Raw genomic sequence first — 17,371 nt, forward strand, 5'->3', positions numbered from 1 at the left:
CTGTTCCAAGGGGTCCGGAGCCTGGTTGGTCCAGTTGCTCCAGAACCGCTGGGGCATTTTAAGGCCTCCTGTGAGGCCTTGGCAAGGCACTTTGCAGATAAAATTGATCGGATCAGGAGTATTATTCCATGTGCTGTGGATACAGTTAGTGAGCAGGAGGTGGTCTGTGGCAAACCGGTTTTGTGGGATCGGTTCCAGGTTCTTCTTTCTGACGAAGTGGACAAGGTGTTTTCATCTGTAAGGCCGACCACCTGCTTACTTGATCCTTGCCCATCTTGGCTCATTATGAGCTGCAGAGAGAGGCTGGGTGAGGGGATCAGGGCAGTGGTGAATGCCTCCCTTGAGGAGGGAGTAATGCCATCAGCTCTCAAGGAGGCAGTGATAAGACCAGTCTTAAAGAAGCCCTCCTTGGATCCCCAAGTTCTGAACAACTTTTGCCCAGTCTCGAATCTGCCATTTTGGGGCAAGGTGATCGAGCAGGTGGTGGTGATGCAGTTGAAGGCACACTTGGAAGAAGCCGATTATCTAGATCCATTTCAGTCAGGCTTCAGGCCTGGGCATGTGACAAAAATGGCCTTAGTCAACTTGGTGGATGATATGAGCAGGGCTCTGGTAGGGATGGCGGAGAATTTCTCCCCATAACTTCGGGGGGCCGAGCGCCAATGTGTTCGGCCCCCCGAACAAGTTTCGGGGAGAAATTCTCCGCCCCCCCACCCCCCGCACCCCCCCCCCAGGACGGGACTTACCTTTGCCGAATGTCCCTCCCGGCGGCGGGTCAGGCTGGCGGTTCGGCGGGTGTTTGTCCGGGGCGGGAGCGGCAGCCGGTCTTTCGACCGGCTGCCGCCGCCGCCACTCCAATAAAAGAAAAAAAACGCCCCCGTGATAGGCTACGTGACGATTAACATAGCCTATCACGGCTGACTTTGCAGATCTAGCCGTGATAGGCTACGTTAATCGTCACGTAGCCTATCACGGGGGCGTTTGTTTTTTTTTTATAACTTTTGAGTTCGCGGCCGGGCAAGGCGAGGCGCCTCCCCCCCGGCCTGAATTTCGGCCAGGCGAGGCAGGAAGCCTCCCCCCCCGGCCTGGACTTCGCGGGGGGAGCAGCGAAGCGCCTCCCCCCCACCGCGAACAAGCTTCGAGGACAGGTAAGTGACTTTCGTCCACCCCTAGGCTCTGGATAGGGGCAAATGCTCCTTCCTTGCTCTCGTCGGCCTCTCAGCAGCTTTTGATACCGTTGACCACGATATCCTCCTGGACTACCTGGAGGGGTTGGGCATTGGAGACACCGTATTGCGGTGGTTCTGGTCCTTCCTCTCCGGCAGGTACCAGAGGGTAGCACTGGGAGAGGAGGTTTCGGACCCGTGGCCACTCACTTGTAGGGTGCCACAGGATTCCATCCTCTCCCCGATGCTATTTAACATCTATGTGAAGCCGCTGGGGGCTATCATCAGGAGGTTTGGGGTGCGGTGTCATCAATATGCGGATGACACGCAGCTCTACCTCTCGTTCAAATCTTCACCAAGGTTGGCCGTAGAATCCCTATCCAAATGTCTGGAGATGGTGAGTGGCTGGATGGGAGGAAGAAGCTGAAACTGAACCCTGACAAAACCGAGGTACTTTTGGTGGGAGTCAAGAGGAGGTTGGGGTATGTCATCCTGGTGTTGAATGGGGTATGGTTACCCTTGAAAGACCAGGTCCGCAGCTTGGGGGTCATCTTGGACACCCAGCTGTCCATGGAGGCTCAGGTGTCAGCTGTGAACTGAACAGCGCTGTACCAACTCCATCTGATACGGCGGCTGTGCCCCTACCTTCCCGACCATCTGCTCCCATCGGTAGTACATGCCCTGGTCTTTTCTCATCTAGACTACTGTAATGCACTTTACGTGGGGTTACCCTTGAAAACAGTTTGGAAGCTGCCTGCAGCTAGTACAGAATGCGGCGGCTTGCCTGATTAAAGGTGGCCGTCGGCGAGATCACATCACTCCAGTGCTGAAGGAGCTGCACTGGTTACCAGTTGTTTTCCGGGCCAAATTCAAGGTGTTGGTTTTGACCTTTAAAACTCTATATGGTTCCGGCCCAGCCTACCTCAAGGAGTGCCTCCAGAAACACCAGATAGGCCACTCAACAAGATCAGCCTCGGATGGTCTTCTCTCTGTCCCATCAGCCATCACACTCTCTGTGGCGGCCCCAACTCTGTGGAACTCCCTCCCTAGGGAACTCCGCCATGCCCCCTCTTTAATGAGCTTCTGCTACGCATTAAAAATGTGGTTGTCCAGGCAGGCATTTGGGGTGGGTTAGGGTAATTTTAGAAATGTGATGTTTTTAATTTTGAATGTTATTGTTTTGAACTGTTTTTATTGTTGTACATCACCCAGAGTGGCTGGGTGACCAGCCAGATGGGCGATTAATAAATTTAATTAATAAATAAATAATAAAAATATATATAGCCTGGAGAAGACTGAGGGGGCAGGGGAACATGATACACTTCAGATATGTGAAGGGCTGTCACATAAAAGAGAGCGAAGTCTTGTTTGTTGCAGCCCCAGAGGGCAGGACTAGATCTAGTGCTGGTACAGAACGCGGCGGCTCGCCTGATTAAAGGCAGCCGCCGGCGAGATCACATCACTCCAGTGCTGAAGGAGTTGCACTGGTTACCAGTTGTTTTCTGGGCCAAATTCAAGGTGTTGGTTTTGACCTTTAAAACCCTATATGGTTCCGGCCCAGCCTATCTTAAGGAGCGCCTCCAGCAACACCAGACAGGCCGCTTAACAAGATCAGCCTCAGATGGCCTTCTCTCTGTCCCATCAGCCAGGACAGCTAGACTGGTGGGGACGAGGGAGAGGGCCTTCTCTGTGGTGGCCCCCACTCTGTGGAACTCCCTCCCTAGGGAACTCCGTCATGCCCCCTCTTTAATGAGCTTCCGTCGTGCATTAAAAACGTGGTTGTTCAGGCAGGCATTTGGGGTGGGTTAGGGTATATTTTAAAAAAAAATTATGGTAAAATTTTATTGTTTTAAATTGTTTATGGTGGGTTGTACATCACCCAGAGTGGCTGGGTGACCAGTCAGATGAGCGATTAATAAATTTAATAAATAAATAAATAAAAATAAAATAGTGTGCTTAATTTACAGGAGGGTAGATTTTGGTTGAACATTAGGAGAAATGTCTTGACAGAAGAACAGTTAGACAATGGACCCAATTAAGGGTGGGTTGGCTGTCCCTTACTGGAGTTCTTTAAGTAGAGGCTGGGTTTCCTGCATGAAGCAGGGATTTAGAGTAGATGGCCCACAGGGTCCCCTCTAACTCTATGATATACCTTTTATACAGATGCAGACTGGTAGAATTTCCTTTTGTCACAGGGGAACAAATCACCAGTTGGCTATTTGAGATACAACACTTCACATGTTGTAACATTAATCTGTTCTACTAACATATTGAATACAACCTTTTATATAGAAATAAATATGAAGGCAATATTAACTGGCTACACTAACAAGTCAATTCAAATCCCAGGCATTTGACCAACGTTTTCACAAACTACTGAGCACAAAGAGCAACCTGCGGAACTGCCTACAAGGTATGTACTTTCCAGCAGAGTATCTTCTCTTGAAGCAAAGTGCGGTTTCGCATAAAGGAATTCACAGTATGAAGTCACTTTTCGCCTTTTGCTTGATGAGAAAGGAGATCAGGTTCAGAGAAGAAAAAATATTATCAAGAGCCGTATATGTAGCACATGAATGTGAATTATAACTCCACAATCTGTCCTTTTGGAGTGATCTATATATTCAAAAAATCTGGATCCATTACATACACAACAGACATAACTCCAAATTAAGGGTCTCCTGCTCCCATTTTGCTTTTACACCTAAAGTCATAAAGAGGTGACTGCTACAAAAACATACTGACTTTCTGGTCCCCATAAATGAAGTACTTAAAACTGTCTTCTAAAAACATTTGTTTTTTTCTCTGAATATAAATGGAAGATTTCAGAGAATTATGCAAAATATTCATGTTTAGCTGGGAGTCCATACAGAATCATGAGTGCGGAAGGACAACAAGTGGGAAATCCTCTGCTTCCCCAAATAACCCCAGTTCAGTAGCATGAGACTGTTGAGCTCCGGGCTAGTGACTAGTGTACAATTTCGCTATAGTTCTGAGTTCTAGATGTTCAGGACTAGCAACCACACTGGCTCTCTATGAACCTGAGCATAAGCAAAGAGAGTTAAGGCACAATCCAGTGCATGTTTAGACAGACAAAAGTCTGCTTGCGTAGGAATATTCAGGAAGGCCCAGTTTTGGTGCAGTTTATGCACATATTTTACAAACAGGTCTACATACATTTTCTGGTTTTATTTAAGTACATGAGAAAAGCCATTCTGGATCAGCACCAAAGTCCATTCTAGCCTAGCTTGCTGTTTCCAAGAGGGGGCAGCCAGATGCTTCTAGGAATCCTAGAAGTAGTAGGGCATGAAGGCAATAGTCCTGCTCTATTTTGTCCCCCAGCCACGGATGTTCAGAGTGTCTCTGAATACCAAGGCTTTGCCCGGCTAGTATGGATAGCCTTTGATAGACCCATGGATTTGCCTAAATTCATTTTAGAGAAATCTAGGCCAGTGGCCATCACCACATTTGTGGCATTAAGCATGGTGTGAAGAAGAAGAAAGAAATATTTTCTGTCCTGAATCTACTCCTGCAACAATTTCATTGAGTGACCCCAAGTTTTATCTAGTGTTGAGAGAAAATCAATCCACTCTCTCCATACTGTGTCACTTTATGCTTTAACAACCACTCCCCCTTCTTGTCTTTCATCGCTGGAATGGGATACTTACCTGTTTTCCATTAATGGATCTACATCTCTTTCAAGGTCCTTTCCAATTTTTTTGAAAAGCAAAAACACCCAACTTTTTCTTGTTGTTGTTGTTGTTTCCTGCACACTGACCAAGTGCCTGCTTTGTCTAACACAGATAGTGTGGGCTTCTTTTTAACCTGCTGCCGGTGCCAGCAGCAGTACCCAGGGAGAGTCTCATGGATGGCTGAAGTCTGGGGCAGCTGGAAATCTGCTGTGCACGTCCTTTTCTTTTGCTGCGGCAGAATCAGCAGCTCCCCAGGAAGTTAACTCAGAGACAAGCAGTAATCAGGCCATGTGATCGCTGTGCACCGATTAGGTGGTTTGTTCTGGTTAGCCCTGGGCTAGGGGAGAGGATGGGAGCCCAGCATTGAAAGCATGTGACAAAAACATATTTTTACACCACCTTCTAGGACAGGATTTGCACTGAGAGAGAGGCAGAGATCCGAGCAACACCCAGCCAGCAGCACTCTTGCAAGGTAACAGCAAAAATTTAACATCAAAAATGGCAAGTCTAAAGTTGAAATGCTATTAAAAACTACAGGGTGTTTTGGCAAGGTGCTGGGGCGTGATTGTTATCAGCACAGCAAATGGTCTGACTGCGGTGTGTCAGCTGGCAGAGCTGCCGGGTGTGTAGAGCCTAGAGTTGCTGGCACTGGGCAAGAAAAGAGTTGAAACAGGTGGCAAAGGTAAGGAAACATGGCTGAAAGCAGGTGCGTGTGTGAGCCATAGCAAAAGTATTTTGTGCATTAGGGAGGAAGATGTTATTATAATCATTTACCTGTGAAATCTCTACAGACAGTTATTTCAGGGGTGGCCAAATTATAAGCAACTTTTCTGTAACTGTCAAACCAACATTCCTCTGTGGCACTGAATGCTTTCAGGTTTGGAAAGAGGCTATCACTTTATGCTTAGGGGACAGCTAGAGGTTACAAAATGCCCATTTCAACTGACAAGCTTGATTTTTTTATGCAGTAAGCATGATGGTTACACATGGCCAGAGATGGCTCTCGCTGTGCTGTTTCTCATGAACTTATGGGCTGTGTTAAAATACAGCATCCTTCTGGAACTCTTAATTGCTTCTGGAGATTAGAAACAGGCATTTATTTTTCTGTTGATGCATTGTCATGTGAGGTAGAGATTTCTGCCTTCTTACTGATTCATAAACCGTATAACTCTGCTTCATTATCAGGAGGTAGTTTTCAGCTGCATGCAAGCAGCATTAAGTGGACAACTCCTGTTTATGAAATGTTATAGAAGGCCATTCAAGCAAATGGTTCAAATCCCTGGAAGTGTTTAGTGGCAAAACATTTAGTGGCAAAACAAAACTAGCAAAAAAAGAAAACTAATAACAAACCATGCAAATCAGTCCACTCCCAGTCAACTGGTTGCATATTGTTTTTCAGATCTACAGATCATATGCTTAGAGGCTGACTAGAATTGGACTGGTTTGTGTATTTATGATTAATTCTCAGTTTTTCTAGTTGTTTGCCATTAAACATTTCTGGGGTGTGGTCTATTTGTTAGATAGGCCTCCTATAAAATTTCATTTTTAAGATCAAAATTACACCATTGAAACAACAGGCATAAAAGGCAGTCAGATTTTAGGCAGATTCAAAAAAGATTTCACCTGACTAGGACCACCCATAAATACAACCAACTTTAGTGGGGATTGAGGTACCTGGAAATCATGTAAAGCACTGTGATGTGCAGTGACTGCAATGATGGATTTGGATGTGGGAACCCTGGATTCACACAACTACTAAACCAGAAAGTTGATTGAGTGGCATTGGTCAGCTCTCTATCACAGGGGTAGGCAACTGTTTGGGGCTGGGGGCACATTTCTCAGTTTGAGAAACTGTCCTGGGCACCACCACAAAATGGCTGCCATAGGAGGCATGGCAAAGGACAAGTAATCTGCACAAAAGATTGAGTACAAGGCAGAGGTGGGTGCTGAGCCCAAATAGACTAAACAACTCCTTTGGATCCACAAATTTCAGCACCAACATAAATCTATGTCACAGCAATCCTAACTGCTGGTAAGAAAATGTGTTATTTTTTTAAACTCTGTGTGTGTGTGTGTGTGTGTGTGTGTGTTGGGGGGAAGCACCTTGGCAGACGTCAAGAAAGTTGTCCACAACCACCACATTTCCTACCCCTTGATCTGACCTATTAAGTGTCAGGATTCCTTTAGCCCCCACTTTACTTCTAAGCCCAAACATACACAGATGAGAGGCTTCAGTCTACAGCTTTTAATCCATTACTTCACAGGGTCATACAGATACAAATTCTCAATGACTGTCAGTCTACAAGGAATGCCTTCAGGGGATTCAAAAGGAAGTTATGAGACTTGCCCGCTGTTTGAAGAGGGAGGTGGTCTGACTAGAGTGAGGGGAGGTCCCTCTCTTCTCATGAGGCCTCTAAGTGCAGCTTTTCACACAAGTTCAATCGGGTAGACTGTCTAAGTTCCGCCCCGGCCTTCTCTCTCTTTGCTCTGAGCCTGCATCTGGCATCTATTAGGTCATACTCCCCAGGCTCTGCCTCCTCCTGTTCGCTGCCTCTCACGGTGTGTGTGTGTGTGTGTGTGTGTGTGGGTTGTGGTATTGTGCTGGTGGGAAAAGGCACACTTTTAAACCAGTTTTGAATCTGATAGTTGTTCTACCTATCTATCCACCTTTCCTTTTTTAGTTTGACTTTTTATATCATGTTTAAGACTTACTGTATTTTTGATGATGCTAATTGTTTTTTTCTTTTAACTGTGAAGAAAACTCTTAGAGGTAAACATAATACATAAATATTGGGTTGAATCTGCAGAAAGTGTGAAACAATATTTTCTAATATGTGTGGCTGGGGGATCACTGGGGTGTTAACAATGAGAACTACAGCTGACCATGTAAATGCTAACCTGATTCATTATTACACTGATTAAGTATTACACTGATTAATTATTACCCTGGCTAGAGCAGCATGGTCATATTTGACTTCTTTAACTCCTTCATGCTCCAGACATGGAGGTGAAGTTATGCACTGTTAAGTTAAAAACAAAAATACACCTGAAAAGTAGCCTGACAACACAATCCTATGTAGATTCACTTAGAAGTAAGACCCAATGTCAGAAATAAGCCTAAGGGTGCAACCCTATATCAATTTATCCGGGAATAAGACCCACTGAACTCAACTCATTTCCGTGTAGACATTTATGGGATTGTGCTGTTAGGTAATTTTATATTAGTAGCATTAATATGAGTACAGTTATGGTTATATTGTTTTTAATTACAGCTAAATGTTCAATTGAATCTAAATCTTGTGATATATCCATATATAGCATACTGAAAATTCTGGCCACAGACAAACTGAAAGGATGAAGCTAAAGGCTGATATTTATTTGTTTGTTTGTTTATTTATTTATTTCTATACCACCCAGTAGCCGAAGCTCTCTGGGCAGTTCACAAAAATTAAAACCAAACAGCACACAGTAAAACAGTGTAAAATATATAGAACATTAAAACCACAATATAACAATACAACCACAATAAAACCTAGCAGCAGTGCAGGAGTTTAAAATACAGATTTAAAACAGCAAAGCTAAAAATTTAGAAAGCTAAAATGCTAAAATGCCTGGGAAAATAAAAAGGTCTTCACCTGGTGCTGAAAGGAATACAATGTAGGTGCCAGGCAAACCTCACTAGGGAGCTCATTCCAGAGCCGGGGTGCCACAGCAGAAAAAGCCCTCCTCCTAGTAGCCACCCACCTCACTTCCTTTGGAAGGGGCTCACGGAGAAGGGCCACTGAGGATGATCTTAAGGTCCAGGCAGGCACATATGGGAGGAGGCGATCCTTCAGGTAACCTGGCCCCAAGCCGTTAAGGGCTTTGAATGTTAACACCAGCACTTTGAATCGGGCCTGGAAATGGACTGGCAGCCAGTGCAGCTGGAAAAGTACTGGCATAATATGAGCTCACAGGCCAGTCCTTGTTAACAATCTTGCTGCCCTATTTTGGACCAGCTGAAGTTTCCGGACCGTTTTCAAAGGCAGCCCCACGTATAACGCATTGCAGTAATCCAGACGAGAAGTTATCAGAGCATGGATAACTGTAGCTAGGCTATCTCTGTCCAGATAAGGGCGTAGTTGGTATACCAGCCTAAGCGGATAAAAAGTGCTCCGTGCCACTGAGTTCACCTGTGCCTCAAGTGACAGTTCTGGATCCAAGAGCACCCCCAAACTACGAACCTGATCCTTTAGGGGGAGTGCAACCCCCTCCAGAACAGGTTGAACATCACCTAGCCGGGCAGACGAACCACCCACTAACAGTACCTCCATCTTGTCTGGATTGAGTTTCAGTTTATTGGCCCTCATCCAGTCCATTACCGTGCCCAGACACTGATTCAGAACAGCCACTGCCTCACCTGGTTTTGATGAGAAAGAGAGGTAGAGCTGGGTGTCATCCACATATTGATAGCCCCTCAGCCCACACCTCCAGATAACCTCCCCCAGCAGTTTCATGTAGATGTTAAACAGCATAGGGGATAAAATAGAACCCTGTGGAACCCCATGGCACAATTGCCATGGCACAGAGCAATAATCCCCCAGCACCACCTTCTGGAATCGGCCATCCAAGCAGGAGTGGAACCACTGTAGTGCAGTGCCTCCAACTCCCAACCCAGACAACCTATCCAGAAGGATACCATGGTCGATGGTATCGAAAGCTGCTGAGAGGTCCAGGAGAATCAACAGGATCGCACTCCCCCTGTCCCTCTCCCGGCAGAGGTCATCCCACAGGGCGACCAAGGCAGTTTCCGTTCCAAAACCAGGCCTGAAGCCCGATTGAAATGGATCTAGATAATCCATTTTATTCAACAGTGCCTGGAGCGGTCCTACAACCACCTGCTCAAGCACCTTGCCCAGGAAGGGGATGTTGGCCGCTGGCCTATAATTGTTAACATCCTCTGGGTCCAGGTTAGGCTTTTTCAGGAGTGGTCTAATTACCGCCTCTTTTAAAGCGGCAGGCACCACTCCCTCTCTCAAGGAGGAATTTACAACCTCCTGGACCCAGCCGAACATCCCCTCCTTGTTTGATTTAATAAGCCATGAAGGGCAAGGGTCAAGCACACAAGTGGTCGATCGGACTTGGCCAAGCACCTTGTCCACATCCTCCGGCCTCTGTAACTGAAACTCATCCAATAAAACTGGACCAGACGGTGCTCTGAACGCCTCTACCAATGGAACTGCATTAATTGTGGTGTCCTATTCATGATGAATCTGAGAGACTTTATCTTCAAAGTGCCTTGCAAACTTATCACAGAGTGCCACCGAGGGTTCCACTGTCTCTCTCCCTAGCCCAGAATGTAACAGGCTGCGAACCACTCGGAAAATCTCTGCTGGACGACACTGAGAAGATGCAATGCTGGTGGAAAAGAACTGTCTCTTTGCCACCCTCACCGCCACAGAGTAGGCTCGATAGTGGGCTCTTACCTGAGTTCGGTCAGACTCAGCACGAGTTTTCCTCCACCTGCATTCTAGCCGTCTCCCCTCTTGCTTCATTGCCCTCAGCTCAGGTGTATACCAAGGAGCTGGCCAGGCTCTGCTCAGAGGGAGAGGACGCTTGGGCGCGATCGTGTCAACCGCCCAAGTCATCTCTGCATTCCACAGAACGACCTGGGCTTTGACAGGAGCACCAGCCATACCAGCAGGAAAATCCCCCAGAGCCCTCTGGAATCCATCAGAATCCATTAATCTCCAGGGGCGGACCATTTTAATAGGTCCCCCACCCTTGAAGAGGGGGAAGGCTGCCAGGAGTCTAAACCTCAGCAGGAAGTGATCTGACCATGACAAAGGGACAGATGTTAATTCCTCCACTTTTAGATCACCATCCTCCTGCCCAGTTGAGAAAACCAGATCAAGCGTGTGTCCTTTTATATGCGTTGGGCCGATGACATGTTGGGACAGCCCCATGGTTGTCATGGCGGCCATGAAGTCCTGAGCCGCCCTGGATACAGCGGCCTCGGCATGGAAGTTGAGATCCCCCAGGACCATCATCCTAGGGGTCCTCTACACCAAGTCTGAGACCACCTCCATCAGCTCAGGCAGGGAGTCTGATGGGCAGCGGGGTGGGCGGTACACCAACAGAATCCCTAATCTGTCCCGGGTACCCAACACAAGGTACAAACACTCAAGATCTGCACTCGAATGAGCAGGAAGCCAGGACAGGGAGATTTAATTCCTATAGACCACGGCAACCCCCCCTCGCCAACCCTCAAGTCGGTGTTGGTGCTGCAGCGAGTACCCAGGGGGGCACAGCTGGGAGAGAGTGGCCCCTCCCAGTTCCCCCACCCAGGTCTCAGTAATATATGCCAGGTCAGCCCCCTCATCCACAATCAAATCATGGATGAGGGAGATTTTATTTTGGACCAACCTGGCATTCAGCAGCAGCACCACCAGACCTGAGGGCAGACTGGTAAGGCTGCCAGGAACCATCAGGTTGGGGGAAGAACCAGAAGAGGGGACAGCTGTAAGGTGTCTAGCCCCTCTTCTTCTCAGCTGGCCTGTTACTCCCCCAACGCCATACCTCCCTCTGCCCGTGACCACAGTTACAGTGGCATCTCCCTGACCCCCTGAGTTGCCCAATAGTCCTCCCAGGCACATATTAAAATGTTAGGGTATAAAATGTTCAACAGTATAAAATAATATAAAAGATAAAAGGGAACAGCAGCTAAGAAGGAGCAGATAAAGTCCACGTTTGCCCCTTTCTCCCTCGTCTTTAAAGCTGCTGCCCTCTGCTACTGCTATTTGGTGCTGGTATCTGTGGCTGCTGGTGTCTCTGGAGAGGTGGTGGGTGGGTCTTCAGGTCCTGTTCCACACGACTCCAAGTGCGACGCCAAGTGTGCACTTAGCGTCGCACTTGGCACAATGCCGAGGCGTTGCCTCTGGCAGCCCCGCCTTAAGTACCTGTTTGGCGGGGGCAGAAGCAGGCTCAGGATCCACCTGGTGCAGCTGCTGGCTGGTCCTCCTTCCCCCAGGCTCCTTCCCGAGCAGCCTCTGGCAGCCCCGCCTTAAGTACCTGTTTGTAAAATTATATTTTTTTATGAGATATAAAAACTCATGTGCACTGATGTCTCATCATTAGATTATCAGTCACATGATTGTTCACAGCTGGAGGTATGAATTGTCTCCATTAAAGGGGTTGTGCTTTTAGTGCTGTCAGGTGACATAAAAGCTCTCTATGGTATTTGAACTTGGATGGCTCTTTCCCACATTTTTTTTTAAGTGACCATCTGATGTTGAAAGCACTGAGTGATGCATGTACATATGTGAATCTATCTAACATGTCAAGGTTGAATATCTGAAAACAGAGCACTCCGAAGTTGGTTCCATGCTTATTTCCATAACAACCCTGAGAGAGAGACGGGGCGGGGCGGGGCGGGGTGTCATTCTAATTCACAGGTTATAGGTGGGGAACCAAGGGCAATGTCCTGTGGCCTGCTTCTGTTGTTGTAAGCTTTGAATGCCAGCTCTTTGGAACAGAGATGCAAAGCGAGGCTCGTTTGCACAAGTTGTCTAGCCTTGACCCAGAATTGTTTGGGTCCTATCTGTTATTCTTTTTCTCTCTGATATTGAAATCCCATTAGAGCACCTGTATTTGTTGAATGTTCAAAATGTGATTTCATGTGATTTCATGTGATAATAGCATTGGTTAACATTTGTGTGTCCCCTCCTCATGCCACCTGAAGAGCTTGCAAAGCACTTAAAGCAACCTTCCCCAGCCTGGTGCCCTCCAGATGTTTTGGACTTCAACCTCCAGCAGCCCTAGCCAGCATGGCAAGGGTCAGGAGTGTTGGGAGCTGTGATCCAAAACATCTGGAGGGCACCAGATTGGGGAAGGCTGACTTAGATCCATACATTCACATGTGCCAGAACAATACCCATTTTGGTATATGTGTCATGTTCAGCGGCTTGTATCCAGAGAACTCAGTGCTGCCCATCAACAGCCTCTAGTGCTACAAGGGATGCTACTCCGGAGGGCCGCTGACCTTTTGGAGTGGCTTTTCAGGAGGACACTGCTGCTGGAAGGGAGAACCTGGGAAGACCACATGCAGGAGTGGATGCAACCTTCCACGTCTCTGGATCCACGCCAATATGACTATGTATTCTACTGATAGTGCTTTGGCTGTTCATTCCCTAGACCTCATTTACATATGTGCACAAGTGGTAAGAGGTTAGAATGCCAGTCAAATGACATCTGTCCCTTAGGGGGCAATCCTATGTATGTTTAGACAGAAAAAAGGCCTACAACTGCCAGCATGGCCCAGCCGGCCATGCTAGCTGGGGCATGCTGGGAGTTGTAGGCCTTTTTTCTTGTACCTTTAACGTCTGTTCCTAGCAATTACTTAACCATATACCAGTAATTTGTTCTGTAGAGTCATGTAAAGTTTATATATGTTCCTCAGTCTTTTCATCAGGTGAACAGATTTTCCCCTCACTGAAGTCCCACCTCCTCAGCTGAAGAGGGGAGGTTCCCCTGGGGTGGTCAACCAACCTGGCCAGGTTTTCTTTGCTTTTGGATGGGTTGGCAAAATTGGAAGGGACAAGGGCCACCCCACTTCTTGGGTATTTTGTAATTGTTATTCAATTTTTAAAAAAAAGTTTAACAAGGGAGGGGGGTGGAAATCAACAACAACAACATACTAAACTTACCCACATTGAAATTCATCTGCCATTTTGGTGCCTACTCACCCAGCTTGGAAATATCTTGTTGAAGTTCTTCACAATCTGCTTGAGACTTCATTACCCTCAACAATTAGATATAATCCACAAACTTGGTTACCCTGTTATTTGACCCAATGCCAGATAATTTCAGTAAAGTCAATTGTACTGGTACCAATACAGACACACTATCTAAACTCTTCTGTATTATCCATTTATTCCTACACTTTTTATTTCCTTTTTACCTACAAGAGGACCTGTGCTGTCATCCCATAACTGGAAACTTTCCTGAGGAGTCTTTGGCATGGGATTTTGTTGAAATATTTTTGAAAATTGAAGTATTTTTGAAAAAAAACTCATTGACAGGGCTGAACAATAAATCCATCGACAGCTAGTTGTCAATTGGTTTGAAAGTAGTTGTGCACCAATGAACACAAACAGCAAGTCAATCGATAACAATTACTATCACAACAAAGGCCTTTATTGTTGCTAGTAAAATTATCCTAGAGCAAATATATATCAGGGGTTTGCTCCCAATCTGGTGTGCATTCTGTACTCAAAAGTTAAGTGAAAAACTAAGTAGCAGAGCCCTTCCGTTTACCTCTCTATGGTAACTGTACCAGTTTAGCAACAGGGCAAGGAAGCCAGGGCAGTCGACTCTTTCCTCCCTACTCACAGTAAGGAACTGTAAATAAATAATTATAAATCAATTCCCACTTTCTCCCAGTAACAACTAAGTTTTCCAGGTAAAACACACCCAAATAAAAAAAACAGTTATGAAGGTAGGAAGCCAATGCGGGGGGGGGGGGGCTGTCCAGTGTATTGCACCGAGTGCCACCTGTATGACTACCTGCCTGCTGGACAGAGGTCGTGGGTGGGTGCTCAGTGTAATGAGCTCCTGGCTCTCAGAGAACAAGTCCGTTCCCTTGAGGCCAAGGTTGCTGACCTGGAGAAGCTAAGAGAGGCAGAGAGGTTGGTGGATGAGACCTTCAGGGACCTATTAGCTGTGTACCACTCCCAGGGTGACAGCTCCTCTGCTCTCATGGACAATGCAGGTCTCGGGGAAGGAGGGCATCATTCTGAGGAAGAGGCGAACAAATATTGACTTGCACCGAGGATGTGCCTCCGGGGGGAGGGGGACTTGTGGTAGTGGGGGATTCAGTCATTAGTAGGGTTGGCGGAGAATTTCTCCTCGAAACTTCGGGGGGCCGAGCGCCAACGTGTTCGGCCCCCTGAACAAGTTTCGGGGAGAAATTCTCCGCACCCCACCCGCCCCCCGCACACCCCCCCAGGACGGGACTTACCTTTGGCGAATGTCCCTCCCGGCGGCGGGTCCGGCCGGCGGTTCGGCGGGTCTTCGTCCGGGGCGGGAGCGGCAGCCGGTCTTTCGACCGGCTGCCGCCGCCGCCATTCCAATAAAAGAAAAAAAAAACGCCCCCGTGATAGGCTACGTGACGATTAACGTAGCCTATCACGGCTAGATTTGCAAAGTCAGCCGTGATAGGCTACGTAAATCGTCACGTAGCCTATCACGGGTGACTTTAAAAAAAAAAAGCGCGTACAGATAATGGCGGCCCCCATAGGGAGCGCCATTCCCATTCCTTATTTGGTCGCTGTAGTCTACGTAAATCTTTACATAGACTATGGCGAAAATAAGGGCAACGCTATTTGCGTTGCCCTTATTTTCGCCATAGTCTACGTAAATCTTTACGTAGACTACAGCGACCAAATAAGGAACGTGAATGGCGGCTCCCTATGGGGGCCGCCATTTGCGTACGCGCTTTTTTTTTTTAAAGTCACCCGTGATAGGCTACGTGACGATTTACGTAGCCTATCACGGCTGACTTTGCAGATCTAGCCATGATAGGCTACGTTAATCGTCACGTAGCCTATCATGGGGGCGTTTTTGTTTTTTTTTACTTTTTAGTTCACGGCCGGGCGAGGCGGGAAGCCTCCCCCCGGCCTGAATTTCGGCCGGGCGAGGTGGGAAGCCTCCCCCCTGGCCTGAACTTCGGCCGGGTGAGGCAGGAAGCCTCCCCCCCCGGCTTGAACTTCGTGGGGGGAGCAGCAAAGCGCCTCCCCCCCACCACGAAAAGCTTAGAGGACAGGTAAGTGACTTTCGTCCATCCCTAGTCATTAGACACATACAGCTGGGTTTGTGATAGGCATGTAGACAGCATGGTGAATTGCCTGCCTGGTGCAAAGGTTGTGGATATCACGTGCCATCTAGATAGCCTAGCAGATATTGCTGGGGAGGATTCAGTGGTCATGGTCCATGTTGGTACCAATGATGTAGGGAAATGTGGTCATGAGGTCCTGGAAGCCAAATTTAGGTTGCTAGTTAGGAGGTTGAAATCCAGGACCACCAAGGTGGCTTTCTGTGAAATATTACCTGGTCCATGTGCAGGGCCAGCTAGACAAGCGAAGTTGAGGAGTCTCAATGCATGATGGATGAGATGGTGCTGCGGGGAGGAGGATTCAGATTTGCTAGGCACTGGGGAACATTTTGGAACAAGCTGGGCTTGTACAGGAGGGATGGGCTGCACTTGAACCAAAACTAGGGATGGCAGAAAATTTCGCCATGGATCTCGGTGAGGCCGAATGCCAGTGCATTCAGCCCCCCAAACTCCGTGGCGGAACGGCCTGCCCCCCCGCCCCCCTGCGGATCCCCCCCGGGACGAGACTTACCTGGGGCGGGTCTTCTGGGCAGCGGCGGCTCCAGCAGTGGCTTCGGCGGCAGCGGTGGCTGGTCTTCCAACTGGCTGCGGCCGCCGCCATTTGCAGTCTTGTAAAAAAAACCAACTTGATAGGCTACATAAAGATTTACGTAGCCTATCATGCCTGGGTTTAAACAAAAAAAAAAACCTCGTACGCAAATAGCGGCAGCTACGGCCACCGCCATTTGCGTTCCTTATTTTTGGCCATCTTAGTCTACGTAAATATTTACGTAGACTATCACGGCGAAAATAAAGGGGAACGCAAATAGCGTAGCGGGCGCTATTTGCGTTCCTTTTTGATTCACCGTTTTAGCCTACGTAAATATTTACGTAGGCTAAAACAGGGAATCAAAAAGGGACGCAAATAGCACCCGCTACGCTATTTGCATTCCCCTTTATTTTTGCCGTCATAGTCTACGTAAATATTTACGTAGATTAAGATGGCCAAAAATAAGGAATGCAAATGGCGGCGGCCGTAGCCGCCGCCATTTGCGTATGCGGTTTGTTTGTTTGTTTGTTTCCCCCCAGAGCCCTCCGCAGCCGGAAATCCAGCTGTGGACAGCTCTGGCCTGGCTGGGCCTGGCCCGCTGCTCCGTGGAGCTGCCGCGGATCACAGCTGGCTGTGGAGGATTCTGGGGGGGGAGGAATGGATCGCCTCCCCCCCCCACCATCAACATAATCCGCAGAAAGGTAAGTGACTATCGTACATCCCTAACCAAAATGGAACCAGACTGCTGGTGCTAAACACAACAAGGGTGGAGGAGCAGCTTTTAAACTGAACCCTGGGGGGAAACCAACAGGCGCTGGGAAGCATCCAGTTTGGGTTAAATCATCCCAAAGGGATGAAGGTGAAAATGTTTCTGATTGCCCAAATGTAGAAGGGCAGGAAATAGGCCATGAGTACAGGGTAGAACATGAGAGCCAATCAAAGAGGCCCGAGTGCCATAGCAAAAGATGTATATGCCAGAGGCATCTGGGGAGGGATACTGTGAACAGGTTTTTCTATGCAACCGCTAGATGCCTCCAAGCCAAAATGGGAGAGTTGGAGTACTTGGTTTTAAAGTAGAACCTAAACATGGTGGGCATTACATAAACCTGGTGGAACG

The 17,371-nt window shown here is 47.7% G+C and overlaps 1 protein-coding gene across 6 annotated transcripts in view; it reads left to right on the plus strand.

Annotated features, from left to right (window-relative positions):
• The first annotated feature begins 5,271 nt into the window (after positions 1-5,271).
• Positions 5,272-17,371, plus strand: part of MLPH (melanophilin) — a 147,225-nt gene continuing 135,125 nt past the window's right edge. For 3 of the 6 annotated variants that reach the window (XM_084820314.1, XM_084820288.1, XM_084820297.1), the window contains exon 1: positions 5,272-5,537. The gene's annotated coding sequence lies outside the window, so the exon portion shown is untranslated. The remainder of the gene's footprint in view (positions 5,538-17,371) is intronic. The other 3 variants (XM_084820304.1, XM_084820280.1, XM_084820322.1) reach the window with 1 other exon arrangement.

The sequence above is a fragment of the Heloderma suspectum genome, chromosome 1, assembly GCF_057233095.1.
Source record: "Heloderma suspectum isolate Gila_16-S chromosome 1, 16-S_ref, whole genome shotgun sequence".
Taxonomy (NCBI): domain Eukaryota; kingdom Metazoa; phylum Chordata; class Lepidosauria; order Squamata; family Helodermatidae; genus Heloderma; species Heloderma suspectum.